This window comes from Chiloscyllium punctatum, chromosome 13, assembly GCF_047496795.1.
Source record: "Chiloscyllium punctatum isolate Juve2018m chromosome 13, sChiPun1.3, whole genome shotgun sequence".
In the NCBI taxonomy this organism is placed as follows: Eukaryota; Metazoa; Chordata; class Chondrichthyes; order Orectolobiformes; family Hemiscylliidae; genus Chiloscyllium; species Chiloscyllium punctatum.
The window spans coordinates 32153349-32174990 of NC_092751.1; the positions used below are offsets into that span (position 1 = coordinate 32153349).

General features: G+C 46.4%; 10 non-coding genes across 10 annotated transcripts; all 10 read left to right on the forward strand.

Annotated features, from left to right (window-relative positions):
* The first annotated feature begins 3878 nt into the window (after window positions 1-3878).
* trnal-aag (transfer RNA leucine (anticodon AAG)) lies at window positions 3879-3960 on the forward strand. Its single transcript has one exon. It is a non-coding gene; the product is annotated as a tRNA-Leu (tRNA).
* Window positions 3961-4863: 903 nt separating this feature from the next.
* trnav-aac (transfer RNA valine (anticodon AAC)) lies at window positions 4864-4936 on the forward strand. The gene has a single exon. It is a non-coding gene; the product is annotated as a tRNA-Val (tRNA).
* A 2637-nt stretch (window positions 4937-7573) lies between these two features.
* Window positions 7574-7646, forward strand: trnav-aac (transfer RNA valine (anticodon AAC)). The gene has a single exon. It is a non-coding gene; the product is annotated as a tRNA-Val (tRNA).
* A 1662-nt stretch (window positions 7647-9308) lies between these two features.
* trnal-aag (transfer RNA leucine (anticodon AAG)) lies at window positions 9309-9390 on the forward strand. Its single transcript has one exon. It is a non-coding gene; the product is annotated as a tRNA-Leu (tRNA).
* A 903-nt stretch (window positions 9391-10293) lies between these two features.
* Window positions 10294-10366, forward strand: trnav-aac (transfer RNA valine (anticodon AAC)). The gene has a single exon. It is a non-coding gene; the product is annotated as a tRNA-Val (tRNA).
* Window positions 10367-12028: 1662 nt separating this feature from the next.
* Window positions 12029-12110, forward strand: trnal-aag (transfer RNA leucine (anticodon AAG)). Its single transcript has one exon. It is a non-coding gene; the product is annotated as a tRNA-Leu (tRNA).
* A 2638-nt stretch (window positions 12111-14748) lies between these two features.
* Window positions 14749-14830, forward strand: trnal-aag (transfer RNA leucine (anticodon AAG)). The gene has a single exon. It is a non-coding gene; the product is annotated as a tRNA-Leu (tRNA).
* Window positions 14831-15744: 914 nt separating this feature from the next.
* Window positions 15745-15817, forward strand: trnav-aac (transfer RNA valine (anticodon AAC)). Its single transcript has one exon. It is a non-coding gene; the product is annotated as a tRNA-Val (tRNA).
* Window positions 15818-18475: 2658 nt separating this feature from the next.
* Window positions 18476-18548, forward strand: trnav-aac (transfer RNA valine (anticodon AAC)). The gene has a single exon. It is a non-coding gene; the product is annotated as a tRNA-Val (tRNA).
* Window positions 18549-21206: 2658 nt separating this feature from the next.
* On the forward strand, window positions 21207-21279 carry trnav-aac (transfer RNA valine (anticodon AAC)). Its single transcript has one exon. It is a non-coding gene; the product is annotated as a tRNA-Val (tRNA).
* Window positions 21280-21642: the final 363 nt, after the last annotated feature.

Genomic DNA, 21642 nt, shown 5'->3' on the forward strand with positions numbered 1-21642 from the left:
AACAGCAATGAAAGAAATTACACTCTCAGAGGAACCTCTGGACCTGTGCTTTCATAGCGTCGCTAGTATTAAGGTGCGCCCCGAGATCTAAGCCACGTTGGAACTGAAACGGAGGAATCGACAGAGAGACTACAGAATGACATCGCATCCGTTTGGTTTTCTTTGGTTTTCACTGACGAGCAGGAAAATGTAAACGGGAGGGCGACTGGGGAAGTGTGGCAGTTGCAGCTCTGGTGAAACTCCTTCTTTGTGATTCACTCAGCAACCAGAGACGTGAAGGTGACTCAGGCGTGTGAGCTCTTCACATCGTGAACAAAAAGCAATCAAGGGCAGTTAGCACCTCTTCCGGAGTGGGGGTGGGGTGAGGTAATTACCTTTTGACTTCTGTTCCTATGTTCAGAAACTGCCTTTTCGATTGAGGTGAAAAGAAACTGCATTTCTAAAAAGCACCATGGAATTTGTTAAACTTTATTGAGTCGCTTCTCATCGATTCTCACACAGGTTTCCAACTCAGTTGGTATCCATGAGGCTCATGTCCAGGTGTGAACATCTCTGCAGCAAATTGCACGGTGAAGGTAAAAGGCAAGGAAAGTGACATCTCGAACCGGCCCCGAGGTCAGACCTTCCTCACGATGCAATCTGTCGTTCTCGGATTGGAATGCGACCTCCGGTTTTAGGGTGGAACTTTCTTTGGGAACCTTATTCTGCAAAACAGACACAGTGACTGAAACTATGCTGCACGGTATGATTTGGGACACGGCCTGCTCAGCTTTGTGCATTTTCCCTGAGTCCGGTGTGTTTCATGTTACGTGTAAACGTGAAAGTTGTCCTGTTTCGAGCAATGCGTGAAATCATTTAGCAAAGCAAGAATACGAATTGCAGGAATGTCAAGCAGCTGATGGTAATTTGACCCAATCATAACCGATCATATATTCTCACGCACTCACAGATACATTTGTAGCTGAATCCAGTCTGAGAAGATAGACTCGGCTTACCAGTGATTTTTGTCTGGATTGATGGGCTTTCATTATCTGCTGAGAAATTGATATTGCAGACGGGCAATTCCGAGCAGCTGTTCGAGTCGGAGAGGGATCATAGAACCCTTTTCACGTGAGTTTGCATCTGTTGTTATGCAGGAGCACAATTGGAATTGCAAGAAAATGACAAGTTGGGCGTGTTGGTAGTGTGGCCGAGCGGTCTAAGGCTCCAGTCTCGACAGAGTCGAATCCCAACGCTGCCATTTCCTCTGAACAGCTCCATCAGCACAGCTTGTTGAAACGCTGTTTCGATCCCTGCTGCATTTCTGTTTAAAATGGATTTGCTTCCCGGTGTGTGAAAGTGGCGAATTTTCCAAAGTGTCCGCGCGCGGAAAATCGCTAGCATCTCTGCTGTTGCTTTCTGTTCCAGCCAAGTTCAGCTTTTACTGGAACCGAATGGAGACTGTTATTTCATCGCTGTTGCGAAACAGAGTCCTACGGTGACTCGACTCGCCGACATTCGGTTTTCTGGCCAATGGGAAAATCGTTCCAATCGATTCCAATGTCATACGTTATTGAATTTCTACCACTTTCTTCATTTCCGTCCTGGAGACATCGGAAGGGAAAGGTAATCTAATCGAGACTGCGATTGGTGAAATTCACTTTTTATGGCCCATTCTTATTATGTTCTTTCTTTGTCACTTTGCAGCATTGTCTGGGAAGTGGTGGTGCACTCAGGCTCCAGTATGTTTGAAAGCGTAGTTTGGAATTGCCCTGTTGTTAGTTGAGTGATTACTTTATGGCTCATGCCCCCGGACTGTCTCACATTTAGCATTCATGCTCGCTGTGTCTGAAAATGCATTTGGTTTTCCAGTTTTGTTTGTGTTCCGTGTTAAATGCTTTCTGTTTTGCGATTCGCTCAATACATTACGAATTAACAGGGTTTCCGAGGTAACTTCCAGCTGCAGAAATCCTCAACTGAGAATCTGGGAAACTTTCACGGAGTATGGTCAGTCGGAGCAAAAGTAAGGATGTCGTTCGTTTCTGCAGTGTTTCACAATACTACCTTTCCCGTGAGCAGTCGAACAGACGAAATGTGAAAGGAAGAATGGCTTCAACATTCAGTGCTGGATGCCACTGAGCCCCAGCAGAGGCGGCAGAGGACTGTTTCTGTAGTGTAGTGGTCATCACGTTCGCTTAACACGCGAAAGGTCCCCAGTTCGAAACTGGGCAGAAACTGCTTTGTTCTTTAACTGCGGACTTTTGCATGGACAAGAACGGAGCTTACTTGCTTGCTTTCCCATCTGCAAACCTGCCTTCCAGTTTGCTTCAAGAAATCTGCTCTCGTAGTGAAATGCAATGCAGTTCCATTTTCTAACAGTGCAAGGCATTGTAAAGTTTTTCTCCAACCTGGCTCTGATCATATGCCATTTTGTTTGAGAGTGTAGTTACCCCCTTCTGATCCTTCCACGAAAAGCATTACCGCATTTGCATTCCTTGCGCAGGCGGCCCGGTTCAAAGACAGGGAAGAAGCCGAATCGCTGGTGTCACAATGCACCACGGATTCCTGAGCTAATCTGTCTGTCAAATGTATCCCAAAGTCGTCTCTGAAAGACCTCATTTGGAAGGTGTCTGTCGTTATTCAACGTGCGAGAATTGGCACCAGAGATCCTGAATCATGTTTTGGAGCAGTTCGCACGTTAGTGGCTCATTCAATCAGCAACAGCAATGAAAGAAATTACACTCTCAGAGGAACCTCTGGACCTGTGCTTTCATAGCGTCGCTAGTATTAAGGTGCGCCCCGAGATCTAAGCCACGTTGGAACTGAAACGGAGGAATCGACAGAGAGACTACAGAATGACATCGCATCCGTTTGGTTTTCTTTGGTTTTCACTGACGAGCAGGAAAATGTAAACGGGAGGGCGACTGGGGAAGTGTGGCAGTTGCAGCTCTGGTGAAACTCCTTCTTTGTGATTCACTCAGCAACCAGAGACGTGAAGGTGACTCAGGCGTGTGAGCTCTTCACATCGTGAACAAAAAGCAATCAAGGGCAGTTAGCACCTCTTCCGGAGTGGGGGTGGGGTGAGGTAATTACCTTTTGACTTCTGTTCCTATGTTCAGAAACTGCCTTTTAGATTGAGGTGAAAAGAAACTGCATTTCTAAAAAGCACCATGGAATTTGTTAAACTTTATTGAGTCGCTTCTCATCGATTCTCACACAGGTTTCCAACTCAGTTGGTATCCATGAGGCTCATGTCCAGGTGTGAACATCTCTGCAGCAAATTGCACGGTGAAGGTAAAAGGCAAGGAAAGTGGCATCTCGAAGCGGCCCCGAGGTCAGACCTTCCTCACGATGCAATCTGTCGTTCTCGGATTGGAATGCGACCTCCGGTTTTAGGGTGGAACTTTCTTTGGGAACCTTATTCTGCAAAACAGACACAGTGACTGAAACTATGCTGCACGGTATGATTTGGGACATGGCCTGCTCAGCTTTGTGCATTTTCCCTGTAGTCCGGTGTGTTTCATGTTCCGTGTAACCGTGAAAGTTGTCCTGTTTCGAGCAATGCGTGAAATCATTTAGCAAAGCAAGAATACGAATTGCAGGAATGTCAAGCAGCTGATGGTAATTTGACCCAATCATAACCGATCATATATTCTCACGCACTCACAGATACATTTGTAGCTGAATCCAGTCTGAGAAGATAGACTCAGCTTACCAGTGATTTTTGTCTGGATTGATGGGCTTTCATTATCTGCTGAGAAATTGATATTGCAGACGGGCACATCCGAGCAGCTGTTCGAGTCGGAGAGGGATCATAGAACCCTTTTCACGTGAGTTTGCATCTGTTGTTATGCAGGAGCACAATTGGAATTGCAAGAAAATGACAAGTTGGGCGTGTTGGTAGTGTGGCCGAGCGGTCTAAGGCGCTGGATTAAGGCTCCAGTCTCGACAGAGGCGTGGGTTCGAATCCCACCGCTGCCATTTCCTCTGAACAGCTCCATCAGCACAGCTTGTTGAAACGCTGTTTCGATCCCTGCTGCATTTCTGTTTAAAATGGATTTGCTTCCCGGTGTGTGAAAGTGGCGAATTTTCCAAAGTGTCTGCGCGCGGAAAATCGCTAGCATCTCTGCTGTTGCTTTCTGTTCCAGCCAAGTTCAGCTTTTACTGGAACCGAATGGAGACTGTTATTTCATCGCTGTTGCGAAACAGAGTCCTACGGTGACTCGACTCGCCGACATTCGGTTTTCTGGCCAATGGGAAAATCGTTCCAATCGATTCCAATGTCATACGTTATTGAATTTCTCCCACTTTCTTCATTTCCGTCCTGGAGACATCGGAAGGGAAAGGTAATCTAATCGAGACTGCGATTGGTGAAATTCACTTTTTATGGCCCATTCTTATTATGTTCTTTCTTTGTCACTTTGCAGCATTGTCTGGGAAGTGGTGGTGCACTCAGGCTCCAGTATGTTTGAAAGCGTAGTTTGGAATTGCCCTGTTGTTAGTTGAGTGATTACTTTATGGCTCATGCCCCCGGACTGTCTCACATTTAGCATTCATGCTCGCTGTGTCTGAAAATGCATTTGGTTTTCCAGTTTTGTTTGTGTTCCGTGTTAAATGCTTTCTGTTTTGCGATTCGCTCAATACATTACGAATTAACAGGGTTTCCGAGGTAACTTCCAGCTGCAGAAATCCTCAACTGAGAATCTGGGAAACTTTCACGGTGTATGGTCAGTCGGAGCAAAAGTAAGGATGTCGTTCGTTTCTGCAGTGTTTCACAATACTACCTTTCCCGTGAGCAGTCGAACAGACGAAATGTGAAAGGAAGAATGGCTTCAACATTCAGTGCTGGATGCCACTGAGCCCCAGCAGAGGCGGCAGAGGACTGTTTCTGTAGTGTAGTGGTCATCACGTTCGCCTAACACGCGAAAGGTCCCCAGTTCGAAACTGGGCAGAAACTGCTTTGTTCTTTAACTGCGGACTTTTGCATGGACAAGAACGGAGCTTACTTGCTTGCTTTCCCATCTGCAAACCTGCCTTCGAGTTTGCTTCAAGAAATCTGCTCTCGTAGTGAAATGCAATGCAGTTCCATTTACTAACAGTGCAAGGCATTGTAAAGTTTTTCTCCAACCTGGCTCTGATCATATGCCATTTTGTTTGAGAGTGTAGTTACCCCCTTCTGATCCTTCCACGAAAAGCATTACCGCATTTGCATTCCTTGCGCAGGCGGCCCGGTTCAAAGACAGGGAAGAAGCCGAATCGCTGGTGTCACAATGCACCACGGATTCCTGAGCTAATCTGTCTGTCAAATGTATCCCAAAGTCGTCTCTGAAAGACCTCATTTGGAAGGTGTCTGTCGTTATTCAACGTGCGAGAATTGGCACCAGAGATCCTGAATCATGTTTTGGAGCAGTTCGCACGTTAGTGGCTCATTCAATCAGCAACAGCAATGAAAGAAATTACACTCTCAGAGGAACCTCTGGACCTGTGCTTTCATAGCGTCGCTAGTATTAAGGTGCGCCCCGAGATCTAAGCCACGTTGGAACTGAAACGGAGGAATCGACAGAGAGACTACAGAATGACATCGCATCCGTTTGGTTTTCTTTGGTTTTCACTGACGAGCAGGAAAATGTAAACGGGAGGGCGACTGGGGAAGTGTGGCAGTTGCAGCTCTGGTGAAACTCCTTCTTTGTGATTCACTCAGCAACCAGAGACGTGAAGGTGACTCAGGCGTGTGAGCTCTTCACATCGTGAACAAAAAGCAATCAAGGGCAGTTAGCACCTCTTCCGGAGTGGGGGTGGAGTGAGGTAATTACCTTTTGACTTCTGTTCCTATGTTCAGAAACTGCCTTTTCGATTGAGGTGAAAAGAAACTGCATTTCTAAAAACACCATGGAATTTGTTAAACTTTATTGAGTCGCTTCTCATCGATTCTCACACAGGTTTCCAACTCAGTTGGTATCCATGAGGCTCATGTCCAGGTGTGAACATCTCTGCAGCAAATTGCACGGTGAAGGTAAAAGGCAAGGAAAGTGGCATCTCGAACCGGCCCCGAGGTCAGACCTTCCTCACGATGCAATCTGTCGTTCTCGGATTGGAATGCGACCTCCGGTTTTAGGGTGGAACTTTCTTTGGGAACCTTATTCTGCAAAACAGACACAGTGACTGAAACTATGCTGCACGGTATGATTTGGGACACGGCCTGCTCAGCTTTGTGCATTTTCCCTGTGTCCGGTGTGTTTCATGTTACGTGTAAACGTGAAAGTTGTCCTGTTTCGAGCAATGCGTGAAATCATTTAGCAAAGCAAGAATACGAATTGCAGGAATGTCAAGCAGCTGATGGTAATTTGACCCAATCATAACCGATCATATATTCTCACGCACTCACAGATACATTTGTAGCTGAATCCAGTCTGAGAAGATAGACTCGGCTTACCAGTGATTTTTGTCTGGATTGATGGGCTTTCATTATCTGCTGAGAAATTGATATTGCAGACGGGCACATCCGAGCAGCTGTTCGAGTCGGAGAGGGATCATAGAACCCTTTTCACGTGAGTTTGCATCTGTTGTTATGCAGGAGCACAATTGGAATTGCAAGAAAATGACAAGTTGGGCGTGTTGGTAGTGTGGCCGAGCGGTCTAAGGCGCTGGATTAAGGCTCCAGTCTCGACAAAGTCGAATCCCACCGCTGCCATTTCCTCTGAACAGCTCCATCAGCACAGCTTGTTGAAACGCTGTTTCGATCCCTGCTGCATTTCTGTTTAAAATGGATTTGCTTCCCGGTGTGTGAAAGTGGCGAATTTTCCAAAGTGTCTGCGCGCGGAAAATCGCTAGCATCTCTGCTGTTGCTTTCTGTTCCAGCCAAGTTCAGCTTTTACTGGAACCGAATGGAGACTGTTATTTCATCGCTGTTGCGAAACAGAGTCCTACGGTGACTCGACTCGCCGACATTCGGTTTTCTGGCCAATGGGAAAATCGTTCCAATCGATTCCAATGTCATACGTTATTGAATTTCTCCCACTTTCTTCATTTCCGTCCTGGAGACATCGGAAGGGAAAGGTAATCTAATCGAGACTGCGATTGGTGAAATTCACTTTTTATGGCCCATTCTTATTATGTTCTTTCTTTGTCACTTTGCAGCATTGTCTGGGAAGTGGTGGTGCACTCAGGCTCCAGTATGTTTGAAAGCGTAGTTTGGAATTGCCCTGTTGTTAGTTGAGTGATTACTTTATGGCTCATGCCCCCGGACTGTCTCACATTTAGCATTCATGCTCGCTGTGTCTGAAAATGCATTTGGTTTTCCAGTTTTGTTTGTGTTCCGTGTTAAATGCTTTCTGTTTTGCGATTCGCTCAATACATTACGAATTAACAGGGTTTCCGAGGTAACTTCCAGCTGCAGAAATCCTCAACTGAGAATCTGGGAAACTTTCACGGAGTATGGTCAGTCGGAGCAAAAGTAAGGATGTCGTTCGTTTCTGCAGTGTTTCACAATACTACCTTTCCCGTGAGCAGTCGAACAGACGAAATGTGAAAGGAAGAATGGCTTCAACATTCAGTGCTGGATGCCACTGAGCCCCAGCAGAGGCGGCAGAGGACTGTTTCTGTAGTGTAGTGGTCATCACGTTCGCCTAACACGCGAAAGGTCCCCAGTTCGAAACTGGGCAGAAACTGCTTTGTTCTTTAACTGCGGACTTTTGCATGGACAAGAACGGAGCTTACTTGCTTGCTTTCCCATCTGCAAACCTGCCTTCCAGTTTGCTTCAAGAAATCTGCTCTCGTAGTGAAATGCAATGCAGTTCCATTTTCTAACAGTGCAAGGCATTGTAAAGTTTTTCTCCAACCTGGCTCTGATCATATGCCATTTTGTTTGAGAGTGTAGTTACCCCCTTCTGATCCTTCCACGAAAAGCATTACCGCATTTGCATTCCTTGCGCAGGCGGCCCGGTTCAAAGACAGGGAAGAAGCCGAATCGCTGGTGTCACAATGCACCACGGATTCCTGAGCTAATCTGTCTGTCAAATGTATCCCAAAGTCGTCTCTGAAAGACCTCATTTGGAAGGTGTCTGTCGTTATTCAACGTGCGAGAATTGGCACCAGAGATCCTGAATCATGTTTTGGAGCAGTTCGCACGTTAGTGGCTCATTCAATCAGCAACAGCAATGAAAGAAATTACACTCTCAGAGGAACCTCTGGACCTGTGCTTTCATAGCGTCGCTAGTATTAAGGTGCGCCCCGAGATCTAAGCCACGTTGGAACTGAAACGGAGGAATCGACAGAGAGACTACAGAATGACATCGCATCCGTTTGGTTTTCTTTGGTTTTCACTGACGAGCAGGAAAATGTAAACGGGAGGGCGACTGGGGAAGTGTGGCAGTTGCAGCTCTGGTGAAACTCCTTCTTTGTGATTCACTCAGCAACCAGAGACGTGAAGGTGACTCAGGCGTGTGAGCTCTTCACATCGTGAACAAAAAGCAATCAAGGGCAGTTAGCACCTCTTCCGGAGTGGGGGTGGGGTGAGGTAATTACCTTTTGACTTCTGTTCCTATGTTCAGAAACTGCCTTTTAGATTGAGGTGAAAAGAAACTGCATTTCTAAAAAGCACCATGGAATTTGTTAAACTTTATTGAGTCGCTTCTCATCGATTCTCACACAGGTTTCCAACTCAGTTGGTATCCATGAGGCTCATGTCCAGGTGTGAACATCTCTGCAGCAAATTGCACGGTGAAGGTAAAAGGCAAGGAAAGTGGCATCTCGAAGCGGCCCCGAGGTCAGACCTTCCTCACGATGCAATCTGTCGTTCTCGGATTGGAATGCGACCTCCGGTTTTAGGGTGGAACTTTCTTTGGGAACCTTATTCTGCAAAACAGACACAGTGACTGAAACTATGCTGCACGGTATGATTTGGGACACGGCCTGCTCAGCTTTGTGCATTTTCCCTGTAGTCCGGTGTGTTTCATGTTCCGTGTAAACGTGAAAGTTGTCCTGTTTCGAGCAATGCGTGAAAACATTCAGCAAAGCAAGAATACGAATTGCAGGAATGTCAAGCAGCTGATGGTAATTTGACCCAATCATAACCGATCATATATTCTCACGCACTCACAGATACATTTGTAGCTGAATCCAGTCTGAGAAGATAGACTCAGCTTACCAGTGATTTTTGTCTGGATTGATGGGCTTTCATTATCTGCTGAGAAATTGATATTGCAGACGGGCACATCCGAGCAGCTGTTCGAGTCGGAGAGGGATCATAGAACCCTTTTCACGTGAGTTTGCATCTGTTGTTATGCAGGAGCACAATTGGAATTGCAAGAAAATGACAAGTTGGGCGTGTTGGTAGTGTGGCCGAGCGGTCTAAGGCGCTGGATTAAGGCTCCAGTCTCGACAGAGGCGTGGGTTCGAATCCCACCGCTGCCATTTCCTCTGAACAGCTCCATCAGCACAGCTTGTTGAAACGCTGTTTCGATCCCTGCTGCATTTCTGTTTAAAATGGATTTGCTTCCCGGTGTGTGAAAGTGGCGAATTTTCCAAAGTGTCTGCGCGCGGAAAATCGCTAGCATCTCTGCTGTTGCTTTCTGTTCCAGCCAAGTTCAGCTTTTACTGGAACCGAATGGAGACTGTTATTTCATCGCTGTTGCGAAACAGAGTCCTACGGTGACTCGACTCGCCGACATTCGGTTTTCTGGCCAATGGGAAAATCGTTCCAATCGATTCCAATGTCATACGTTATTGAATTTCTCCCACTTTCTTCATTTCCGTCCTGGAGACATCGGAAGGGAAAGGTAATCTAATCGAGACTGCGATTGGTGAAATTCACTTTTTATGGCCCATTCTTATTATGTTCTTTCTTTGTCACTTTGCAGCATTGTCTGGGAAGTGGTGGTGCACTCAGGCTCCAGTATGTTTGAAAGCGTAGTTTGGAATTGCCCTGTTGTTAGTTGAGTGATTACTTTATGGCTCATGCCCCCGGACTGTCTCACATTTAGCATTCATGCTCGCTGTGTCTGAAAATGCATTTGGTTTTCCAGTTTTGTTTGTGTTCCGTGTTAAATGCTTTCTGTTTTGCGATTCGCTCAATACATTACGAATTAACAGGGTTTCCGAGGTAACTTCCAGCTGCAGAAATCCTCAACTGAGAATCTGGGAAACTTTCACGGAGTATGGTCAGTCGGAGCAAAAGTAAGGATGTCGTTCGTTTCTGCAGTGTTTCACAATACTACCTTTCCCGTGAGCAGTCGAACAGACGAAATGTGAAAGGAAGAATGGCTTCAACATTCAGTGCTGGATGCCACTGAGCCCCAGCAGAGGCGGCAGAGGACTGTTTCTGTAGTGTAGTGGTCATCACGTTCGCCTAACACGCGAAAGGTCCCCAGTTCGAAACTGGGCAGAAACTGCTTTGTTCTTTAACTGCGGACTTTTGCATGGACAAGAACGGAGCTTACTTGCTTGCTTTCCCATCTGCAAACCTGCCTTCCAGTTTGCTTCAAGAAATCTGCTCTCGTAGTGAAATGCAATGCAGTTCCATTTTCTAACAGTGCAAGGCATTGTAAAGTTTTTCTCCAACCTGGCTCTGATCATATGCCATTTTGTTTGAGAGTGTAGTTACCCCCTTCTGATCCTTCCACGAAAAGCATTACCGCATTTGCATTCCTTGCGCAGGCGGCCCGGTTCAAAGACAGGGAAGAAGCCGAATCGCTGGTGTCACAATGCACCACGGATTCCTGAGCTAATCTGTCTGTCAAATGTATCCCAAAGTCGTCTCTGAAAGACCTCATTTGGAAGGTGTCTGTCGTTATTCAACGTGCGAGAATTGGCACCAGAGATCCTGAATCATGTTTTGGAGCAGTTCGCACGTTAGTGGCTCATTCAATCAGCAACAGCAATGAAAGAAATTACACTCTCAGAGGAACCTCTGGACCTGTGCTTTCATAGCGTCGCTAGTATTAAGGTGCGCCCCGAGATCTAAGCCACGTTGGAACTGAAACGGAGGAATCGACAGAGAGACTACAGAATGACATCGCATCCGTTTGGTTTTCTTTGGTTTTCACTGACGAGCAGGAAAATGTAAACGGGAGGGCGACTGGGGAAGTGTGGCAGTTGCAGCTCTGGTGAAACTCCTTCTTTGTGATTCACTCAGCAACCAGAGACGTGAAGGTGACTCAGGCGTGTGAGCTCTTCACATCGTGAACAAAAAGCAATCAAGGGCAGTTAGCACCTCTTCCGGAGTGGGGGTGGGGTGAGGTAATTACCTTTTGACTTCTGTTCCTATGTTCAGAAACTGCCTTTTAGATTGAGGTGAAAAGAAACTGCATTTCTAAAAAGCACCATGGAATTTGTTAAACTTTATTGAGTCGCTTCTCATCGATTCTCACACAGGTTTCCAACTCAGTTGGTATCCATGAGGCTCATGTCCAGGTGTGAACATCTCTGCAGCAAATTGCACGGTGAAGGTAAAAGGCAAGGAAAGTGGCATCTCGAAGCGGCCCCGAGGTCAGACCTTCCTCACGATGCAATCTGTCGTTCTCGGATTGGAATGCGACCTCCGGTTTTAGGGTGGAACTTTCTTTGGGAACCTTATTCTGCAAAACAGACACAGTGACTGAAACTATGCTGCACGGTATGATTTGGGACACGGCCTGCTCAGCTTTGTGCATTTTCCCTGTAGTCCGGTGTGTTTCATGTTCCGTGTAAACGTGAAAGTTGTCCTGTTTCGAGCAATGCGTGAAATCATTCAGCAAAGCAAGAATACGAATTGCAGGAATGTCAAGCAGCTGATGGTAATTTGACCCAATCATAACCGATCATATATTCTCACGCACTCACAGATACATTTGTAGCTGAATCCAGTCTGAGAAGATAGACTCAGCTTACCAGTGATTTTTGTCTGGATTGATGGGCTTTCATTATCTGCTGAGAAATTGATATTGCAGACGGGCACATCCGAGCAGCTGTTCGAGTCGGAGAGGGATCATAGAACCCTTTTCACGTGAGTTTGCATCTGTTGTTATGCAGGAGCACAATTGGAATTGCAAGAAAATGACACGTTGGGCGTGTTGGTAGTGTGGCCGAGCGGTCTAAGGCGCTGGATTAAGGCTCCAGTCTCGACAGAGGCGTGGGTTCGAATCCCACCGCTGCCATTTCCTCTGAACAGCTCCATCAGCACAGCTTGTTGAAACGCTGTTTCGATCCCTGCTGCATTTCTGTTTAAAATGGATTTGCTTCCCGGTGTGTGAAAGTGGCGAATTTTCCAAAGTGTCTGCGCGCGGAAAATCGCTAGCATCTCTGCTGTTGCTTTCTGTTCCAGCCAAGTTCAGCTTTTACTGGAACCGAATGGAGACTGTTATTTCATCGCTGTTGCGAAACAGAGTCCTACGGTGACTCGACTCGCCGACATTCGGTTTTCTGGCCAATGGGAAAATCGTTCCAATCGATTCCAATGTCATACGTTATTGAATTTCTCCCACTTTCTTCATTTCCGTCCTGGAGACATCGGAAGGGAAAGGTAATCTAATCGAGACTGCGATTGGTGAAATTCACTTTTTATGGCCCATTCTTATTATGTTCTTTCTTTGTCACTTTGCAGCATTGTCTGGGAAGTGGTGGTGCACTCAGGCTCCAGTATGTTTGAAAGCGTAGTTTGGAATTGCCCTGTTGTTAGTTGAGTGATTACTTTATGGCTCATGCCCCCGGACTGTCTCACATTTAGCATTCATGCTCGCTGTGTCTGAAAATGCATTTGGTTTTCCAGTTTTGTTTGTGTTCCGTGTTAAATGCTTTCTGTTTTGCGATTCGCTCAATACATTACGAATTAACAGGGTTTCCGAGGTAACTTCCAGCTGCAGAAATCCTCAACTGAGAATCTGGGAAACTTTCACGGAGTATGGTCAGTCGGAGCAAAAGTAAGGATGTCGTTCGTTTCTGCAGTGTTTCACAATACTACCTTTCCCGTGAGCAGTCGAACAGACGAAATGTGAAAGGAAGAATGGCTTCAACATTCAGTGCTGGATGTCACTGAGCCCCAGCCGTTGCGGCAGAGGACTGTTTCTGTAGTGTAGTGGTCATCACGTTCGCCTAACACGCGAAAGGTCCCCAGTTCGAAACTGGGCAGAATCTGCTTTGTTCTTTAACTGCGGACTTTTGCATGGACAAGAACGGAGCTTACTTGCTTGCTTTCCCATCTGCAAACCTGCCTTCGAGTTTGCTTCAAGAAATCTGCTCTCGTAGTGAAATGCAATGCAGTTCCATTTACTAACAGTGCAAGGCATTGTAAAGTTTTTCTCCAACCTGGCTCTGATCATATGCCATTTTGTTTGAGAGTGTAGTTACCCCCTTCTGATCCTTCCACGAAAAGCATTACCGCATTTGCATTCCTTGCGCAGGCGGCCCGGTTCAAAGACAGGGAAGAAGCCGAATCGCTGGTGTCACAATGCACCACGGATTCCTGAGCTAATCTGTCTGTCAAATGTATCCCAAAGTCGTCTCTGAAAGACCTCATTTGGAAGTTGTCTGTCGTTATTCAACGTGCGAGAATTGGCACCAGAGATCCTGAATCATGTTTTGGAGCAGTTCGCACGTTAGTGGCTCATTCAATCAGCAACAGCAATGAAAGAAATTACACTCTCAGAGGAACCTCTGGACCTGTGCTTTCATAGCGTCGCTAGTATTAAGGTGCGCCCCGAGATCTAAGCCACGTTGGAACTGAAACGGAGGAATCGACAGAGAGACTACAGAATGACATCGCATCCGTTTGGTTTTCTTTGGTTTTCACTGACGAGCAGGAAAATGTAAACGGGAGGGCGACTGGGGAAGTGTGGCAGTTGCAGCTCTGGTGAAACTCCTTCTTTGTGATTCACTCAGCAACCAGAGACGTGAAGGTGACTCAGGCGTGTGAGCTCTTCACATCGTGAACAAAAAGCAATCAAGGGCAGTTAGCACCTCTTCCGGAGTGGGGGTGGGGTGAGGTAATTACCTTTTGACTTCTGTTCCTATGTTCAGAAACTGCCTTTTAGATTGAGGTGAAAAGAAACTGCATTTCTAAAAAGCACCATGGAATTTGTTAAACTTTATTGAGTCGCTTCTCATCGATTCTCACACAGGTTTCCAACTCAGTTGGTATCCATGAGGCTCATGTCCAGGTGTGAACATCTCTGCAGCAAATTGCACGGTGAAGGTAAAAGGCAAGGAAAGTGGCATCTCGAAGCGGCCCCGAGGTCAGACCTTCCTCACGATGCAATCTGTCGTTCTCGGATTGGAAAGCGACCTCCGGTTTTAGGGTGGAACTTTCTTTGGGAACCTTATTCTGCAAAACAGACACAGTGACTGAAACTATGCTGCTCGGTATGATTTGGGACACGGCCTGCTCAGCTTTGTGCATTTTCCCTGTAGTCCGGTGTGTTTCATGTTCCGTGTAAACGTGAAAGTTGTCCTGTTTCGAGCAATGCGTGAAATCATTCAGCAAAGCAAGAATACGAATTGCAGGAATGTCAAGCAGCTGATGGTAATTTGACCCAATCATAACCGATCATATATTCTCACGCACTCACAGATACATTTGTAGCTGAATCCAGTCTGAGAAGATAGACTCAGCTTACCAGTGATTTTTGTCTGGATTGATGGGCTTTCATTATCTGCTGAGAAATTGATATTGCAGACGGGCACATCCGAGCAGCTGTTCGAGTCGGAGAGGGATCATAGAACCCTTTTCACGTGAGTTTGCATCTGTTGTTATGCAGGAGCACAATTGGAATTGCAAGAAAATGACACGTTGGGCGTGTTGGTAGTGTGGCCGAGCGGTCTAAGGCGCTGGATTAAGGCTCCAGTCTCGACAAAGGCGTGGGTTCGAATCCCACCGCTGCCATTTCCTCTGCACCGCCCCATCAGCAGTGCTTGTTGAAACGCTGCTTCGATCCCTGCTGCATTCCTGTTTAAAACAGATGATAAATGGATTTGCTTCCCGGTGTGTGAAAGTGGCGAATTTTCCAAAGTGTCTGCGCGCGGAAAATCGCTAGCATCTCTGCTGTTGCTTTCTGTTCCAGCCAAGTTCAGCTTTTACTGGAACCGAATGGAGACTGTTATTTCATCGCTGTTGCGAAACAGAGTCCTACGGTGACTCGACTCGCCGACATTCGGTTTTCTGGCCAATGGGAAAATCGTTCCAATCGATTCCAATGTCATACGTTATTGAATTTCTCCCACTTTCTTCATTTCCGTCCTGGAGACATCGGAAGGGAAAGGTAATCTAATCGAGACTGCGATTGGTGAAATTCACTTTTTATGGCCCATTCTTATTATGTTCTTTCTTTGTCACTTTGCAGCATTGTCTGGGAAGTGGTGGTGCACTCAGGCTCCAGTATGTTTGAAAGCGTAGTTTGGAATTGCCCTGTTGTTAGTTGAGTGATTACTTTATGGCTCATGCCCCCGGACTGTCTCACATTTAGCATTCATGCTCGCTGTGTCTGAAAATGCATTTGGTTTTCCAGTTTTGTTTGTGTTCCGTGTTAAATGCTTTCTGTTTTGCGATTCGCTCAATACATTACGAATTAACAGGGTTTCCGAGGTAACTTCCAGCTGCAGAAATCCTCAACTGAGAATCTGGGAAACTTTCACGGAGTATGGTCAGTCGGAGCAAAAGTAAGGATGTCGTTCGTTTCTGCAGTGTTTCACAATACTACCTTTCCCGTGAGCAGTCGAACAGACGAAATGTGAAAGGAAGAATGGCTTCAACATTCAGTGCTGGATGCCACTGAGCCCCAGCAGAGGCGGCAGATGCCTGTTTCTGTAGTGTAGTGGTCATCACGTTCGCCTAACACGCGAAAGGTCCCCAGTTCGAAACTGGGCAGAAACTGCTTTGTTCTTTAACTGCGGACTTTTGCATGGACAAGAACGGAGCTTACTTGCTTGCTTTCCCATCTGCAAACCTGCCTTCGAGTTTGCTTCAAGAAATCTGCTCTCGTAGTGAAATGCAATGCAGTTCCATTTAGTAACAGTGCAAGGCATTGTAAAGTTTTTCTCCAACCTGGCTCTGATCATATGCCATTTTGTTTGAGAGTGTAGTTACCCCCTTCTGATCCTTCCACGAAAAGCATTACCGCATTTGCATTCCTTGCGCAGGCGGCCCGGTTCAAAGACAGGGAAGAAGCCGAATCGCTGGTGTCACAATGCACCACGGATTCCTGAGCTAATCTCTCTGTCAAATGTATCCCAAAGTCGTCTCTGAAAGACCTCATTTGGAAGGTGTCTGTCGTTATTCAACGTGCGAGAATTGGCACCAGAGATCCTGAATCATGTTTTGGAGCAGTTCGCACGTTAGTGGCTCATTCAATCAGCAACAGCAATGAAAGAAATTACACTCTCAGAGGAACCTCTGGACCTGTGCTTTCATAGCGTCGCTAGTATTAAGGTGCGCCCCGAGATCTAAGCCACGTTGGAACTGAAACGGAGGAATCGACAGAGAGACTACAGAATGACATCGCATCCGTTTGGTTTTCTTTGGTTTTCACTGACGAGCAGGAAAATGTAAACGGGAGGGCGACTGGGGAAGTGTGGCAGTTGCAGCTCTGGTGAAACTCCTTCTTTGTGATTCACTCAGCAACCAGAGACGTGAAGGTGACTCAGGCGTGTGAGCTCTTCACATCGTGAACAAAAAGCAATCAAGGGCAGTTAGCACCTCTTCCGGAGTGGGGGTGGGGTGAGGTAATTACCTTTTGACTTCTGTTCCTATGTTCAGAAACTGCCTTTTAGATTGAGGTGAAAAGAAACTGCATTTCTAAAAAGCACCATGGAATTTGTTAAACTTTATTGAGTCGCTTCTCATCGATTCTCACACAGGTTTCCAACTCAGTTGGTATCCATGAGGCTCATGTCCAGGTGTGAACATCTCTGCAGTAAATTGCACGGTGTAGGTAAAAGGCAAGGAAAGTGGCATCTCGAACCGGCCCCCAGGTCAGACCTTCCTCACGATGCAATCTGTCGTTCTCGGATTGGAATGCGACCTCCGGTTTTAGGGTGGAACTTTCTTTGGGAACCTTATTCTGCAAAACAGACACAGTGACTGAAACTATGCTGCTCGGTATGATTTGGGACACGGCCTGCTCAGCTTTGTGCATTTTCCCATTAGTCCAGTGTGTTTCATGTTCCGTGTAAACGTGAAAGTTGTCCTGTTTCGAGCAATGCGTGAAATCATTTAGCAAAGCAAGAATACGAATTGCAGGAATGTCAAGCAGCTGATGGTAATTTGACCCAATCATAACCGATCATATATTTTCACGCACTCACAGATACATTTGTAGCTGAATCCAGTCTGAGAAGATAGACTCAGCTTACCAGTGATTTTTGTCTGGATTGATGGGCTTTCATTATCTGCTGAGAAATTGATATTGCAGACGGGCACATCCGAGCAGCTGTTCGAGTCGGAGAGGGATCATAGAACCCTTTTCACGTGAGTTTGCATCTGTTGTTATGCAGGAGCACAATTGGAATTGCAAGAAAATGACGACTTGGGCGTGTTGGTAGTGTGGCCGAGCGGTCTAAGGCGCTGCATTAAGGCTCCAGTCTCGACAAAGGCGTGGGTTCGAATCCCACCGCTGCCATTTCCTCTGCACCGCTCCATCAGCAGTGCTTGTTGAAACGCTGCTTCGATCCCTGCTGCATTCCTGTTTAAAACAGATGATAAATGGATTTGCTTCCCGGTGTGTGAAAGTGGCGAATTTTCCAAAGTGTCTGCGCGCGGAAAATCGCTAGCATCTCTGCTGTTGCTTTCTGTTCCAGCCAAGTTCAGCTTTTACTGGAACCGAATGGAGACTGTTATTTCATCGCTGTTGCGAAACAGAGTCCTACGGTGACTCGACTCGCCGACATTCGGTTTTCTGGCCAATGGGAAAATCGTTCCAATCGATTCCAATGTCATACGTTATTGAATTTCTCCCACTTTCTTCATTTCCGTCCTGGAGACATCGGAAGGGAAAGGTAATCTAATCGAGACTGCGATTGGTGAAATTCACTTTTTATGGCCCATTCTTATTATGTTCTTTCTTTGTCACTTTGCAGCATTGTCTGGGAAGTGGTGGTGCACTCAGGCTCCAGTATGTTTGAAAGCGTAGTTTGGAATTGCCCTGTTGTTAGTTGAGTGATTACTTTATGGCTCATGCCCCCGGACTGTCTCACATTTAGCATTCATGCTCGCTGTGTCTGAAAATGCATTTGGTTTTCCAGTTTTGTTTGTGTTCCGTGTTAAATGCTTTCTGTTTTGCGATTCGCTCAATACATTACGAATTAACAGGGTTTCCGAGGTAACTTCCAGCTGCAGAAATCCTCAACTGAGAATCTGGGAAACTTTCACGGAGTATGGTCAGTCGGAGCAAAAGTAAGGATGTCGTTCGTTTCTGCAGTGTTTCACAATACTACCTTTCCCGTGAGCAGTCGAACAGACGAAATGTGAAAGGAAGAATGGCTTCAACATTCAGTGCTGGATGCCACTGAGCCCCAGCAGAGGCGGCAGAGGCCTGTTTCTGTAGTGTAGTGGTCATCACGTTCGCCTAACACGCGAAAGGTCCCCAGTTCGAAACTGGGCAGAAACTGCTTTGTTCTTTAACTGCGGACTTTTGCATGGACAAGAACGGAGCTTACTTGCTTGCTTTCCCATCTGCAAACCTGCCTTCGAGTTTGCTTCAAGAAATCTGCTCTCGTAGTGAAATGCAATGCAGTTCCATTTACTAACAGTGCAAGGCATTGTAAAGTTTTTCTCCAACCTGGCTCTGATCATATGCCATTTTGTTTGAGAGTGTAGTTACCCCCTTCTGATCCTTCCACGAAAAGCATTACCGCATTTGCATTCCTTGCGCAGGCGGCCCGGTTCAAAGACAGGGAAGAAGCCGAATCGCTGGTGTCACAATGCACCACGGATTCCTGAGCTAATCTCTCTGTCAAATGTATCCCAAAGTCGTCTCTGAAAGACCTCATTTGGAAGGTGTCTGTCGTTATTCAACGTGCGAGAATTGGCACCAGAGATCCTGAATCATGTTTTGGAGCAGTTCGCACGTTAGTGGCTCATTCAATCAGCAACAGCAATGAAAGAAATTACACTCTCAGAGGAACCTCTGGACCTGTGCTTTCATAGCGTCGCTAGTATTAAGGTGCGCCCCGAGATCTAAGCCACGTTGGAACTGAAACGGAGGAATCGATAGAGAGACTACAGAATGACATCGCATCCGTTTGGTTTTCTTTGGTTTTCACTGACGAGCAGGAAAATGTAAACGGGAGGGCGACTGGGGAAGTGTGGCAGTTGCAGCTCTGGTGAAACTCCTTCTTTGTGATTCACTCAGCAACCAGAGACGTGAAGGTGACTCAGGCGTGTGAGCTCTTCACATCGTGAACAAAAAGCAATCAAGGGCAGTTAGCACCTCTTCCGGAGTGGGGGTGGGGTGAGGTAATTACCTTTTGACTTCTGTTCCTATGTTCAGAAACTGCCTTTTAGATTGAGGTGAAAAGAAACTGCATTTCTAAAAAGCACCATGGAATTTGTTAAACTTTATTGAGTCGCTTCTCATCGATTCTCACACAGGTTTCCAACTCAGTTGGTATCCATGAGGCTCATGTCCAGGTGTGAACATCTCTGCAGTAAATTGCACGGTGTAGGTAAAAGGCAAGGAAAGTGGCATCTCGAACCGGCCCCCAGGTCAGACCTTCCTCACGATGCAATCTGTCGTTCTCGGATTGGAATGCGACCTCCGGTTTTAGGGTGGAACTTTCTTTGGGAACCTTATTCTGCAAAACAGACACAGTGACTGAAACTATGCTGCTCGGTATGATTTGGGACACGGCCTGCTCAGCTTTGTGCATTTTCCCATTAGTCCAGTGTGTTTCATGTTCCGTGTAAACGTGAAAGTTGTCCTGTTTCGAGCAATGCGTGAAATCATTTAGCAAAGCAAGAATACGAATTGCAGGAATGTCAAGCAGCTGATGGTAATTTGACCCAATCATAACCGATCATATATTTTCACGCACTCACAGATACATTTGTAGCTGAATCCAGTCTGAGAAGATAGACTCAGCTTACCAGTGATTTTTGTCTGGATTGATGGGCTTTCATTATCTGCTGAGAAATTGATATTGCAGACGGGCACATCCGAGCAGCTGTTCGAGTCGGAGAGGGATCATAGAACCCTTTTCACGTGAGTTTGCATCTGTTGTTATGCAGGAGCACAATTGGAATTGCAAGAAAATGACGACTTGGGCGTGTTGGTAGTGTGGCCGAGCGGTCTAAGGCGCTGCATTAAGGCTCCAGTCTCGACAAAGGCGTGGGTTCGAATCCCACCGCTGCCATTTCCTCTGCACCGCTCCATCAGCAGTGCTTGTTGAAACGCTGCTTCGATCCCTGCTGCATTCCTGTTTAAAACAGATGATAAATGGATTTGCTTCCCGGTGTGTGAAAGTGGCGAATTTTCCAAAGTGTCTGCGCGCGGAAAATCGCTAGCATCTCTGCTGTTGCTTTCTGTTCCAGCCAAGTTCAGCTTTTACTGGAACCGAATGGAGACTGTTATTTCATCGCTGTTGCGAAACAGAGTCCTACGGTGACTCGACTCGCCGACATTCGGTTTTCTGGCCAATGGGAAAATCGTTCCAATCGATTCCAATGTCATACGTTATTGAATTTCTCCCACTTTCTTCATTTCCGTCCTGGAGACATCGGAAGGGAAAGGTAATCTAATCGAGACTGCGATTGGTGAAATTCACTTTTTATGGCCCATTCTTATTATGTTCTTTCTTTGTCACTTTGCAGCATTGTCTGGGAAGTGGTGGTGCACTCAGGCTCCAGTATGTTTGAAAGCGTAGTTTGGAATTGCCCTGTTGTTAGTTGAGTGATTACTTTATGGCTCATGCCCCCGGACTGTCTCACATTTAGCATTCATGCTCGCTGTGTCTGAAAATGCATTTGGTTTTCCAGTTTTGTTTGTGTTCCGTGTTAAATGCTTTCTGTTTTGCGATTCGCTCAATACATTACGAATTAACAGGGTTTCCGAGGTAACTTCCAGCTGCAGAAATCCTCAACTGAGAATCTGGGAAACTTTCACGGAGTATGGTCAGTCGGAGCAAAAGTAAGGATGTCGTTCGTTTCTGCAGTGTTTCACAATACTACCTTTCCCGTGAGCAGTCGAACAGACGAAATGTGAAAGGAAGAATGGCTTCAACATTCAGTGCTGGATGCCACTGAGCCCCAGCAGAGGCGGCAGATGCCTGTTTCTGTAGTGTAGTGGTCATCACGTTCGCCTAACACGCGAAAGGTCCCCAGTTCGAAACTGGGCAGAAACTGCTTTGTTCTTTAACTGCGGACTTTTGCATGGACAAGAACGGAGCTTACTTGCTTGCTTTCCCATCTGCAAACCTGCCTTCGAGTTTGCTTCAAGAAATCTGCTCTCGTAGTGAAATGCAATGCAGTTCCATTTAGTAACAGTGCAAGGCATTGTAAAGTTTTTCTCCAACCTGGCTCTGATCATATGCCATTTTGTTTGAGAGTGTAGTTACCCCCTTCTGATCCTTCCACGAAAAGCATTACCGCATTTGCATTCCTTGCGCAGGCGGCCCGGTTCAAAGACAGGGAAGAAGCCGAATCGCTGGTGTCACAATGCACCACGGATTCCTGAGCTAATCTCTCTGTCAAATGTATCCCAAAGT